We start from the raw sequence: 13,689 nt of genomic DNA on the forward strand, positions 1-13,689 counted from the left end.
AAGAGAAGAAACACAGAAATGGGCAAAGAAATTGACGGTGGTCACTGTTAATAGTCCTTCAAATCACAATAATATGGTCATGATTTCCTGTTTGCTTCAAATAGCTCCAAAAGTAGTCCCAATGTTCATCTTTGTCTTCTGTATCATTTTTAAGTGACAATTTTTCAACAATTTTCTTTTCTTTGTGGTCACCATGTTTAAACCCCGTTCATGGTAGGGCTGGGCGATATGGCCTAAAATCCATATCACGGTATAATTTGAAGCATGTGCGGTAACGATATATATCACGACATATTCTTTTCTTCTGTATAATGTATTTTACACACTATAGGGCAAACTTAAAATCCTTTAATTTTCTCAAAAATCGACAGTGTGCCTTATGTATGAATTCTGGTTGTGCTTACTGACCTCAAACAGATTTTATGTAGTACGCGATGTGCAGAAATCTGTCAAAAATGTTTTAGTATGACTTTGGTAAGCTATGAAGGCGCACCACTTGATGGCTTGCCGGAGCATTATGGCTACCGTAGTCAGGAGCCTCGCGGAGTAATCTGGGTCCAAAACTCCGTCTTATTCAGGTCCCAAACAGTGTTGCCAACTTAGTGACTTTGTCGCTATATTTAGTGAGTTTTCAGACCCCTTAGCAACTCTTTTTCTAAAAAAAAGTCGCTAAAAAAAGACGTGAAAGCGCGTATTGCTTTTACTCTCAACAAGCAGCGGGTGCTGTAACGCAGTCAGTTCTTCTTTTACTCTTTTACTCTTATGCTGTTTTGTGGATCATAAGGTTTAAAACTACTTATAAACACACACACAAAGTAACTCCACCAGAGTGCCTATTTTGGGTCACTTTTGCCGGTCCAAGCCCGGGTAAAGGAGCAGGGTTGGAATTGTGACATTAAAAAAAACAATAATTGCTAAAAGAAATTTAATTTGTAGTTCTAAATAAACTCTAAATGCATTTAGGGCGTTTTTTTACTCACTTTATGTCTCTTTCACGATGTTATTTCTCTCTCCAGCAACATAGGTTACAATTAGATTAGCATGACCAATTATGCAAATTAGGCGATGACGTCATTTAGCGACTTCTAGCGACTTTTAGGACAACCAATAGCGATTTTCCTTACTGAGGAGTTGGCAACACTGGTCCCAAAGTCAAACGATCACTGCAACATCACTGAGAGTTAAAAACTGTCTAAATTCTTTCATCTTTAATAAAATGATCAGCGTTGCTGCTTTACCAGGTGTAAAAATTAAGTTTAATATCCAGGCATCCATGAAAACAGAATTTATTAAATTCAACGCAGTTGGAAGTTAGCTCGCTAGTTTTCACCTAAACATGATATAGCATGTTCTGACTGAGAGATTTCTGAAAGAATTAAAACGTACAGCTCTGCTATCACTTCCAACATAAATGAAGACAGAAAACTAAACAGCAGTGATGTTTGTAGGGTTACTGAAGTTGGGCTAGCTGGTATATAATGATGTGCTACGTGATCGCTAGCAAAACAGCTACATTAGCTTAACATTAGCACAGTGAAGCTAAAGGATGAACGCTAACTTTTTTCCACTCGATAAAAGTTAACGTGAGGGTTTCTGGTGGTTAAGGACAAATGCAATTACATAGCAGGATGCTCTAAACGGACTAAACTTCAGTCAGGAGAACAACTGAGATAATCCACCCACAATACCAGGTTAGTCATTAATATACTGCAACAACATGGGAATAGAGCAGCTGCGAGAGAATTCAGCATTAATGAATCAATGGTAGGGAAGTGGAGGAAGTGCAGTTTTTGGCTTTCCTCATATTCCAAAAGTGCTTCGTCTCTTTCCTATTACTGTCGCCCGGCATAATTTTTAGATGATGTTGTTTGCAGCCGCTGCAATCCTTTCGACTAAAACAGGCGCAGCTCGTTGACACCAACAACATGCGCTATCGCGGTATAGTCAAAATCTCTACCGTTGGCCAAATTTATATCGTTTCTACCATATACCGTTTATACCGCCCACCCCTAGTTCATGGTATTAATTATAAAACAACAGTTGTTATTCGCTAGCAGACCATATACCTTTGAGTATAACCCAAATTAGTGGAACACTTGTTCAAAAAAAAAACTAAAAACCAACAGAGCCCAATGCATTGTAAAAGTTTCCATTAAACACACAAAACAAAACAAAAAAACAGGTTTCAAGTATGTGCAGTGTCACTCACTCACTGACAACCTCTGTTTTATCCAAAACATTAGGGCAGGGTAAATGTAGGCTGTGTCCACCCATCATGAATGCACTCACTCTATGCATCTACGATCTTTTCACACTGTGGTATAGAAACAAACACACATTTTAAATCTTCATAGCATTTATAAATACTCAAAAGATTATCTGACCAAAAAGTTTGTCACTATACACATAAATCTATAAGACATAGGTAAACAAAATGTCATTCTTGTCATTGCCTTAATATATTCTGGGTGTAGCTTTAAGAGCTGTTTAAATGATTATTTTCAGCTGCTTCATGTTACAGTTTATGGACTAACCACAGTTTGTGAAGTGTTGATATAATCCCAGTGATAACATAGGTAAGATTAAGGCTATACCGTGAACAGGATTCGTTCTCGCTATAACAAACTTGCGTAATGCCACATATCCTTTGTCTATTTAACATTATTTGAAGTTATATCTTGAAACAAAAAGTATTTTTGGCAAGCATGTATCTATTCTGTTATGTCCTGCAGGCTGTGACATTGAGATACAATCTTTGACACAATGTTTGTCAGACTAATTAGCTGGCAAATGTGCAGGCTTCATACAGTTTGACCCTGGCTGTGTGTGCGTGTGTGTTGCACCTATTTCACCAGCGTTGACATTCCACTCATCAACAAATCTTCTCTACAGCCCATTCCAGGCCATCAAACAGTGCAGTCCATTTGTCTTTAACACCTTAAACCTCTTATAGTCATGTGATCACAAAAGCTTGCTCATGAAGATTCCCAATTTAGAGGAATAGATTTCAAAATTCAAACATGTCCACTAAAAACCATGTTGTATATTTTGCCTACTTACTTACTTCAGCACATGTTTTCTTTGCGCCTTACTCCCGTCTAGCAATGAAGAGAGAAAGAGATGCAAATATAGAGGAACTAAAGCAACACAACTACAACTAGTGTTCTTTTTGTTTTTTTAATTGTCACATTGTTTGTGAAGACTCTTTTCATTCATTAAAAAAAACTAACAATTTTGCTTTCAACCATTTCTGCATGTTGTTTATGTCACTGCCTGGAGAGCTGGGATTGTAACACAAAATGATTATCTACAGTTGGTGAGAAATTTATTAAAAACACTGTCTCCCTTTACTCCCATAACAGCTTCAGTTGTTGGTGTCATTGATCCCTCAAGATATTAAAGCATTCTTTTGAGATTCTGTCCCGTTCTGACACGACTTTATCACATTATTTCTGTTGAGGTGACAGCTGCAAGTTAATCACATTTATATCTGGTCATTGGTGAAACAACTGGAGTCGAGTCAGCTCACTGTGGTGTTCATGAAACCTATCTTAAACTGCTGTTGCTTAGGGGCATGGTGCAGCATCATGCTAGAAACAGCCATTATAAGACTGTTAATTGTCATCATAAAGTAACATCCCCCACAATCCCCCACAAAATTATACAGCAATAACCAGCTGCAGACACAATATAAGATGTATCTAGAGACTTAAAATGGGGACAAGCGCCACACCAGTTTTGTTTAATATCTGGAGCTTTTGTGTGTGTGTTTTTTTTAACTGTATTTTAACTATATGTGTGAATGTGTGTGTGAATGGGTGGATGACTGGTTGTGTAAAGCGCTTTGGGATCCTTAGGGACTACGTAAAGCGCTATACAAATACAGGCCATTTACCATTTAAATTTTACTCCACTTTATATATCGTTTGCCTTATAAATATAGATCATATTTTGAAAAGGTTGTTTACAGCAGTAAGCTTACTCACAGACAAACAAAGCACTATTCACAATGTACATTAAATACTTAAATAAGATGTAGGCTACTGTTAAGCTTGCAGTTCAGTGTGTACTAAAGTCTTATGTAAACGTCACGCTATTTCTGCATGTGTTAGATCAAATGCAATTAAAACATATGTAAAAGTATTTTAGAAATAGATATTTCTTTATAGATATTTTATGATATTTTTATAGATTTTTTTGTGTTTTCCAAGTAAATATATGAATGTTTCTGTTTAGAATTACCTTTTTTCATTTTCCAGCTTACATTTTTATGAGAATCCGGGCAGGCTTGGGTTGGTTTTCTTTTTTTAAGGGAAACCGCATGATCAGGTGCGCTCGGGGCCGAGCCGCATCAGCTGAGGTTAGTGTCTCTCAGCTGCATCTCATCTCTATCAGGGTGGCGTATTTAAGAAGTAGCGGGAGCAGCAGTTCTTCGCAGATTGATACGACAGTCCTCACAGTAACACATATGTCTCACTAGTTTATGCTGTTATTTCCATGCTTCAAGTAGTAACCTTGTTTTTCCTGTGGTTTCCCAGTCATCTTGCTGAGTCAGGATTGTATTCAGACTTTCAGAAGAACTGCACACCACAGACCTCAAGCTTTCTAGTGGCTTCCCCCCTCACCTACCTTCCGACTTCCACTGCAGCCATCTCTACTCCTCTGCATGAGAGCATCTTGGTAACCTGCCCCTTCCCTCTTGTACACCTGTGTGACAAGTAAGTGCGGTTTGTTTTTCTGTATTTTATTTAGTTACAGTTTCTCCTCCTTTTCATTCTAACCCTGGTTTTGTTCCTCTTTCAGATCATGCCGCTAAGTCTGCCACGCAGTTGTGCCATTTCTTTCACTGTCTTCTGCTTTTTTGTGAGTCTGCGCCTTTGGTACCTTACTGGGGTGCTGTAGCTCAGGTGGCAGAGGGTCAGCCACAATCAGAAGGTCGGTGGTTCGATCAGCTGTCTCCTGCTGCATGTCCAATACGGCAAGATCTAACCCGTTGCGCCTGGTGTGGTCCAGGGCCGGTGGCGCCGTGTCCGCAGCCTCGCTCTGTCAGTGCGCCCAGGCATGTGCTACATGTGCTTGCATCGCCAGTGTTGAATGGGTGAATGACTGTTATGTGCTTTGGTCCTTAGGACTAGAAAGCGCTATACAAATGCCATTACCTTTAGGCTCATTCTATGTCTTTAATGTTGTATTTTTTTTTCCTTATCTAATCCATGGTGTTTCTTTGTGTTGTGTTCAGCACACGCTTCTAATCTCAGTGCTTAGTTGTTATTGTTTGGGTTATTTCCTGTTTTACTATGGTAGCTGGTTGATGCTTGTGTCTTGCTTATTAAGTGTTTGATTTCCCCCCTTGTAACTGTCCCGATTGTTTTCTGTATTTCCCCGAATAAGTTTGGATTTATGCTTTTTCTTTCTGGACTTTATGTGGGACTTGGCTTACAAACTAATAACATTTATTTATTTATTGCTTTATTCCTGCATTTGGGTCTTGTTTGTGGTTACAGTTTATATAATATATACATAGGAGTAGAGATGGTGAGTATTTACCATGTTACCACTTTGTAGTCTTGGCATCTTGGTCATTTATTCCATTGTTAGTTCCTGTTTAGCACTTCTGATCTGGGTTTGAATCTAACCTACAGCCCTTTGCTGTATTGTTTTTCTGCTGTATGTGCTTTTAATTCAAATTCAGATTCTAACATCACTGCCTACAACGAGACTTTAAATCCATCAACCAGGCTGTGTTATTCCACTCTTCCACTGTTCTTCACATATCTGTTTTTGGTTGAGGGCTGGACCTTGATATCTTTATCTGCTCCTTTAGCCCATCCACCTCCAGGCTGAATCTATATCTACACGTACAAGGGTATTTTGGTAAACAGCTTTTTCTATGCATTTTTAGTGAAAAGTCTCAAAACTGTTTCTGTTTTTACATATCAAGGAAAACATAAACTTTTGTCTAGGTCTAGGACAAAGAATGACTCTCATTAGTAATAAAGTAAACCTTTCTAGACAGTTGCTGTGAATATAACCATTGTACTGTTGCTGTTTATATATGAGGCATGTGTGTATTTCACTTCCGTGGTTTATTTACTGTAATTTAATATTTAATTAAGTTACTGGTGTTTAAAAACACTAAAGTTGTAATTGTTTTGTTGTCTAAATGAACTTTTAGATTTTCAATCCAAGTGGAGTAGTGCCACCGCGTAATTTTGAAAAAGACCCTTAAGGTCAAAAATAAAAAAGGGGGGCAGAAAACAGGTGAATTAAATTTCTATCAAGGTTGTCTCGTAAATGCCAGGTCACCATGATAGAAAATGAGTTAGCTTAGAGCGTTATTTTTATTCACAGCCCTGTCTGTCTTTTCATACTCTCCACACCCTCCTGGCAATCCCCTCTGCTCTCTAAAGAATTTCAGGCATGTCCAAAACCTCTTCTATTCCCCTTGTCTCTTCCAGATCTTTCACTTTCCCAGTAACCGATCTGTAGAAGCAGAGAACAGAGTCTATGAAATAAAAAACAACGAACTACACCTTAAGACCCTTGAATAGATGCACTTTGCATAGATTCAACTGGCCCGTATATATAAAATATATATTATTCTGTATGTCTCATATTTTTTAATACCTGCTGTTGTGCAACATAACAAAGTTATATTTAGACTGTGCCAACTGCCCAAAGAGTCGAATACTGAGCCCTAGTCCATCTCCTTAATTCTACAGGATGTGTATTCAATTTCTAATTCAGTTTCACTTATATAGCCCCAATTCATGTTACACTGAGTTGAAGGTGATTGTTAAAACTCCAACAGTCAGTCGATCTTCTATGTACAAGTTTCTAGCAACAGTGGGACAGAAGGGCTATATAGTGACAGCAAGGATAGCCTTCTGCTGCGAGATTACGGGTGAGGGGAAAGCTAAACAGATAGAGAGAAAAAAAAAGGTGTCATGGTCTGGGTGGGTACCTGCTGGTACCCAACAGCGGCTCCTCCTCCTTTAGGCGGAGTTCGGTTGCTCCTCCCTGGCTGACCACCTGTGAGCAATTATTCCGGCACTATATCAGACCTGCGCTCTCAACCATTCATCGCCTGAGTATCTGCTATCCCCATGTTAGTCAAGTGGAGCATCATAACTCTGTCCAGAATCCGTGTGATGACTTACTTGTTCTTCTTGTTCTCAGAGGTAGCACCTGGAGTGGAGGTCTTGTCTCCCTCACTCCCGCCTTCCTGGACCTGGGCCGCTTGCTGCTGATACGACGTGGCCTGCCGGCCCACCACTCACTTGCCTGCCTCCCCACGTCTCGACCGCTTCCGGGCCTTCCGCCCCACCTGTCCCCTCCACCTGAAACCAAGTAAGGCAACTCAATTCAACTGTGGAGGATCGTTGATTGTCTGCTGGATCCCACTGACCGTGATCTCCTCTTATTCCAGTGCCCCGGCCCCTACCTAGTCCTGTTTCCACCTCCCCGCTGCCTCTGCTGTTCAGCCGTCTCCTAGAGGTGTCTAGGTCACCCTCCGTTATCTTAGATTATCCTACGCGCCACTAGTGTGGTGGCGTCGTTTTGTTTTTTTGCTTGTGTTTGCCTGTGGGCGGAAATAAATCCTTTGTTCCCTTATCGTCTCGCTTCCGGGTTGGTTTCTGCACCTGTGTCCATCTCTGTTCCCTCGTGCCACTGGGCCGTGACAAAAAGGATGTTAGTACACTGTGTACTCTAGATTAGGATTTCTGAACAACACATATATGAATTTGATTTATTAAATATATTAATTTTCTCTGTGATTAACCACACAGAAAATAAAAAAATCAGCATTTCCTTCTAGATACATGTGCATTGAGGGCAGGAACAGGACATTTAAGGCAAAACTACACACAGCAAATTATAATCCTAAAAAAACTTACAATTCAGCCAGAACAACTCCAACTTCCAAAAGGCCTTCTATGCCCCTCCTATACCCATTTAATTCTTTGTGCAGCTCATTTTGTGATGACCCTTCAGTGACTGTCTATAGTAGTGGGCAATAATAATCAAGGCTATAGCAGAGGGGAATGAAAACAACAGCACGGATAAGCTGGAGGTTGTCTTTTATTTGCTGGAAAGACCCGAATGCTCTCAATAAGGTTCAGGTAAGACCAACATTATTAGAAAAGCTCAAAAATGGAGGCAGGCCAGTGTCATTTGGATTTACAAGGGCAAAGCCAATCATAACGACTGCACAAAGTTAGCCAGTGTGTGTGTGTGTGTGTGTGCATTTATGCATTGCGTGCCTGTGCATGCTTGTCTTTATAATTGTATTCATGCTTAGCAATGCACCAATGCCTCCAGGAACAACATTTAAATCTCTGGTCAGACCCATCTGTCTGTCTCTTGCTCTGAGCAGACTAAATGTGTTGTTGGCTCATAATTCACGCTTGATAACAAAATACAAAAACTAGTCACATTATAATAGATTTACACCTGTATACCAAGGTTATGATGTGGTGGCAAAACACTACTAGGGATGCTAGATGAACATCTGAGCACTCAAGTAACTGCTCTTTATGATACAAATGAGCTATATGATCTATCCATGATTATACACAATATCCAAGAATTCTCCAAAGAAATTTGACATTTTTTCTTATTTTTTATGTGTACAGGAAACTACAGACTCTGTAAAATGTCTGCAGTACAAGGAAATCACTTCACAGAGATCAATTATTTTTAAAAAGGCTAATGCAGAACTGACCTTTCTCATATTTCCCTTTCAAGATGTATAGCAGATGAACCAGCAGTAGGGGATATATATTCCCCTGTGTGTGATAATAACTAGTGCTTAGTGACACATTACATGCTGACCAGATGCTGTTCAGTCAGAGAAACATATACACTCCAAATGCACACATACAAGCCTTTGTCGACTGGTGAGATTACATCTCCCTCTGATCTGTGAAGTGTCATCCCCTCCTACGAGCCAGACAGTAAACAAAAATCACAAAATGCTACAATGTCCCACAACAACAAACAGATGCCACATCTAAGAGACCAGAGGAACATCTACAAATTATTCACGCTTTCTGTTTTAGTTAAGTAGTTTTTATTCTCTTATTATCAGTTATTGTTGAAGTGATTATTAAGCTGGGGTGGATGGTAAAAGGGGGATGAGGGCATAAAAATAAAAGACCAGAAGATTGAACAGAGATTTGATACGAGATGGCAAAGAGAGAGAGATGATTATAAGAAAAAAGATGACTGGGTTCAGCGAAAGTGTGTGGGTTGATAATGAATGTAATCTGCATTTAGATGATATCAGGCTATGTGGTCATCCCTGATGTGAATTTGCTAGCTCTGATTACATGTGGTGTTTGGAGAGATGCTTCAAAGCAGTTCTTTGAGCAATGCTGGGCACCAAGACGACATACTGGAACACCGGGTCTGCACATAATATGTAGTGTATGCAGCAATTTTAATATTGTTGATGTTGATTTTAAGTGAAAATAATTTGATGCATTAACCCTTTAACCTTTTTTTTTTCCCCAGAAATTAGTTGTAGCTGCAACATCACACTGTATTTAAAAACAACAGCTTCTTTTTATTATTATAACCAGGCCAGAGTGACATTTCTGAAAGATGTTCAGCCTCTTCAGTAAATGTCTCTGCCTGTTCTCTTTCTTGGGATGTCAATTAATGCCATTTTGTCAAAGTCACTGGCATGTTGCATTTAGGCATAAAGGTGTCCTTAGGCAGTAAAGTATGGCAATACTGACAAAGAACTGTCACACTCAACGTGCAGCGTTATTTCTGTGAGGGGCATTTTTGCACAATATTTTCTTAAATATAACACAGTAGTTTGCAATATGTAAACCCACCTTGTGAATTTACTGTCATAAAGTAACCCAGCAAGTATGTGTGGTCATTTCTATGTGAAGCAAACGCCACATAACAGTTCCCTTGCCAACCAGGAAGTTTGAACCAAAATTCTGCTCGCTATGAGGCAACAGTACCAGCCGCTGCTCTGTTTCTCCCGATGATTACGGACACTGTTCTTAGATTGGTCAGTCAGACATTACACAAACCCTGTACTAGTAATCTGGCGGGCTAAAGAAGATCCAGATCTGACTGAAAATACCTCATTCTTCAAGTGGAGAAACCGGGAAGTGAATGAGCAATATGGTATCATTGATTTAAGGCAAATTAAACACTTCCTCCTAGTTGATCTTTGTGTGCCTTTAGGGACCCTGCAGACACAGTCAGCATGGTAACCAGCTATGAGCCTGGGGAAAGCTTGGACCTTTGTTGTTCTGTTTTTTTTTCTTCAATATTAGACAGTAAGAATTTCATGAATTAATGTGTCATGCACTAGACGGCTTTTATTTTGAAAAGACTATGTAGAAAAGCAGCTGAAAGAAAAGCTTTGGAAAAGCTTCAGAGAACCAGGAGAACTATTGCTTAAAAAGCAAACAAACAAACAAAAACAATTTAAAAAAAAAAAACAAGACACAGGAAGCAAAATATAAAGATATAATTGCCTTTTGTACACATCATTGGAGCACAGTTGCTACATCAAGACCTCACTAATTTTTAAATCCTTGTTATAGCTCTGACTGCAAAGCAGGTTTTTTGTTACCCCAGAATGTTCCATATTTACTGTGAGCACTGCTAAAAATCCAGTCCTTCTTATCGTTCACAAGATATCACCTGAAAAGAAGGTCTTCACACTCCTGAAACAGGTTTTGAAGTTTGAACTTTTATCCTCCATGTAGCTGATACGATATTTAATATTTCTTAACTTATTTTCCATCCATCCATCTTCTTCCGCTTTATCCGGGGCCGGGCCACAGGAGCAGCAGCCAAAGCAGAGAAGGCCAGACCTCCCTCTCCCCAGCCACCTCCTCTAGCCTATCCGGGGGAACACCAAGGCGTTCCCAGGCCAGCCGAGAGATATAATCTCTCCAGCGTGTCCTGGGTTTGCTCCGGGGCCTCCTCCCGGTTGGACATGCCCGGAACACCTCACCCAGGAGGCATCCTTATCAAATGCCCGAACAACCTCAACTTATTTTCCATATATAGCAAATTAAATCTACCTTTTTATCTGTTCCATTTTATTTGCACCATCCATTTGGTTTTCTAAGGACTGGTTATCCAGCTATAACAAGCTTTTGTGGACATCAACAGACCACTTGCTGATTTTGCACACCCTATGATGCCTCCCCCAGCGATTCATCCTTTTTATTGTCTCCACCTTGCATCCCCTGTCCAGTACACATTTACAACCTCTCTTTCTTCTTTTTTCACACTACTGTTTCTATCCACTCACACTCTGTAGTTGCCAATCAGTAAAAAGAGTAGACCAGTCACACAGTCATCCGCAGTGGGTCATATAGAGAGGTCACTACTACCAGAGCCTGTTGACAGCTTCATGCTCATTATCCAGAGCTGATACTGAGGACAAATTAGATCTCTGTGCAGTGGAGGGACTTGGTCAAAGGCTCCAGGTGTGGCTACATGGATATTGAGGGTGTCTAGTATTTCACTAACCTTTTGTTTGACAGAATGACAGATTTCTAATACAAAATAAAATAAAAAAAAAAAAGTAAAATTATTTTCATCTACACAAACTTCCATGCACAAATTTTAGGTTATTTAATATGAAAAAAGAATGTAGGTATAAATAAACAATGATTAGTGTGTAAATATATCTTCTAACAAAGTGATACAATGTCATAAACTTAGAATTCATCTTTTAAAAATACACAGGAGCAGGTGCCAGTTTGTGGAAACCACCATGTTGCCCCATCATCTTTAGTGGTTGAGCTGGATATTGCTGCTCTGCCTAATCACATTTTATGTATATGCCTAGAGACCAGTCACATACATAGAACACCTTATATTATTTCTAATTTAAAGATCACAAATAGCTCTTTCAAATGAACATTTAACATTTGTACATTTATATTTTCATCATGCGCTTATTTTTTCTTTCTTCTTGCACACTTCCGCCTCATCATCTTCCTACTCAAGCCTCATCTCCAGAAGTCCTCCATGTGCTTACACATGAAAACATGGATAAGCATGTCTGTTTATTCCGAGTATTGTTGCAATTACTTGTCAGCAGATTAGAGTCGTGCCACCCTGCTGTCTCAGGAAACCTCACAATGAGATGGTTAAAAAAACAACAGCAACTGGTTATTAGCTACGCCAGGTAATGTTAGGCTTTAGTTTCCTAAAAATCACATTTTATATCTGATAAATAATTTGATTATGTTCACACATAATCAGATTTGCCAAGTGTCTGAGTCCAACAAAGTTAGAGCCACTTCAAAGACAGTTTCACTAATGTTGTCTAACAGGATCAAAAACAGCAGTGTTTACTGACAGAAAAGTGCAGGATATCCTCAACATTTCATCTCAGTCACTGTTATCGGACAAAAGTGAACTTTACTGACTAATCAGCTCGTATCAGACTCCTTTCACAAAGGTTTACACCCTTCTCCAGAGTAAATAGTTATAGACAACTGGCATACTGACAGCTGAGATAAACAATGGACGGACAGCCTACATTCACTACAGATGAACAGCAGCCAGAGTTGTTTGTCCTACTGCCACCACTGTAGATAAGGTCATACACTTGAACTGGGAGGGGTAAGAACACAGAATTCAGTTGACCGCAATCAGCAAACTACTGACATCTTTTACATTCACATTTTACACACTGTACCATTAGAGAAATATTGTGTGTCCTTAGTTACTAGAATTTAATGGCTGAATTTTCCATTTTTAATTACTATTTAAATCCCAACACAAACAAAGGAATGTAGTGTTACTCTGTTAAGTGCCAGGAGGATTGCCATGATTTATACATCAGGGAAATGAAACAACCTCTGTCGAAGTGGATGGCACAACACAGAAGAGCTAACTTGTCAGGTCAGGACTCTGCAGTCTATTTACACCTACAGGCCAGCGGACACTCTTTCAATGATGAGGATGTACACATCCTGAACAGGGAGGAACGCTGGTTTGAGCGCGGAGTCAAGGAGGCCATTTACGTGAAAAGGGAAAGACCATCTCTGAATCGAGGTGGGGGCCTAAGGGTACATCTTTCGCCATCTTACAATGCTGTGATTGCAGCCATTCCCCAACTCTCTGTGAATGGTACTCATTGATCAGTGGTTGTTGATCAATGATCTTTGGATCAATGGGCTTTGATCAGTGGTTGTTGATCAATGGTCATGACAATTTGCATATTACTGATCAAGGAACTAACCTTACAGCCCACTGTTCATTCAGTGGGCTAGTTTCAGTGATTGTGCAAATGTACTGTTTATAAGGTTGCAGAAACCACCAGTCAGCTGAGACTGAAGAAGTCACCTAGACAATTTTATTGTTTACAAAATGCTATCCAGGTTTTAAAATCTCTTTAATTGTTTCTTTTTACCAGATTTGTTTTTTTAACCAAAGTATTGATGATAGTAGCCATTAGAGATGTGTAGGTGTCATCCTCTAAATCGTTGCCTTTACCTTTGATTTACTTTATCTTCCTTCTCACAACCAGCCTTGTTTTGACAGCAGCAACACTCCTTTAGCTGCTCTCAAGTACCTGAGGAAAACATTTCTCTTCCCAGAAGGAGGACATAGCTCTATCTCATACTGAATAGATAGAGAAAACGGGACGTAGAGCAATGGGTGCACCATTAAGAAATAGCCTCTAAACTA

General features: G+C 39.6%; 1 long non-coding RNA gene across 1 annotated transcript; it reads right to left on the bottom strand.

Annotated features, from left to right (window-relative positions):
- Positions 1–5,183: 5,183 nt before the first annotated feature.
- LOC120720831 lies at positions 5,184–12,964 on the bottom strand. Its single transcript, XR_005693064.1, has 2 exons — positions 7,445–12,964; positions 5,184–7,340 (listed from the first exon to the last, which is right to left on the bottom strand). It is a non-coding gene; the product is annotated as an uncharacterized LOC120720831 (long non-coding RNA).
- Positions 12,965–13,689: the final 725 nt, after the last annotated feature.

This window comes from Simochromis diagramma, unplaced genomic scaffold (genome assembly GCF_900408965.1).
Source record: "Simochromis diagramma unplaced genomic scaffold, fSimDia1.1 OVJJ01000603.1, whole genome shotgun sequence".
Taxonomy (NCBI): Eukaryota; Metazoa; Chordata; class Actinopteri; order Cichliformes; family Cichlidae; genus Simochromis; species Simochromis diagramma.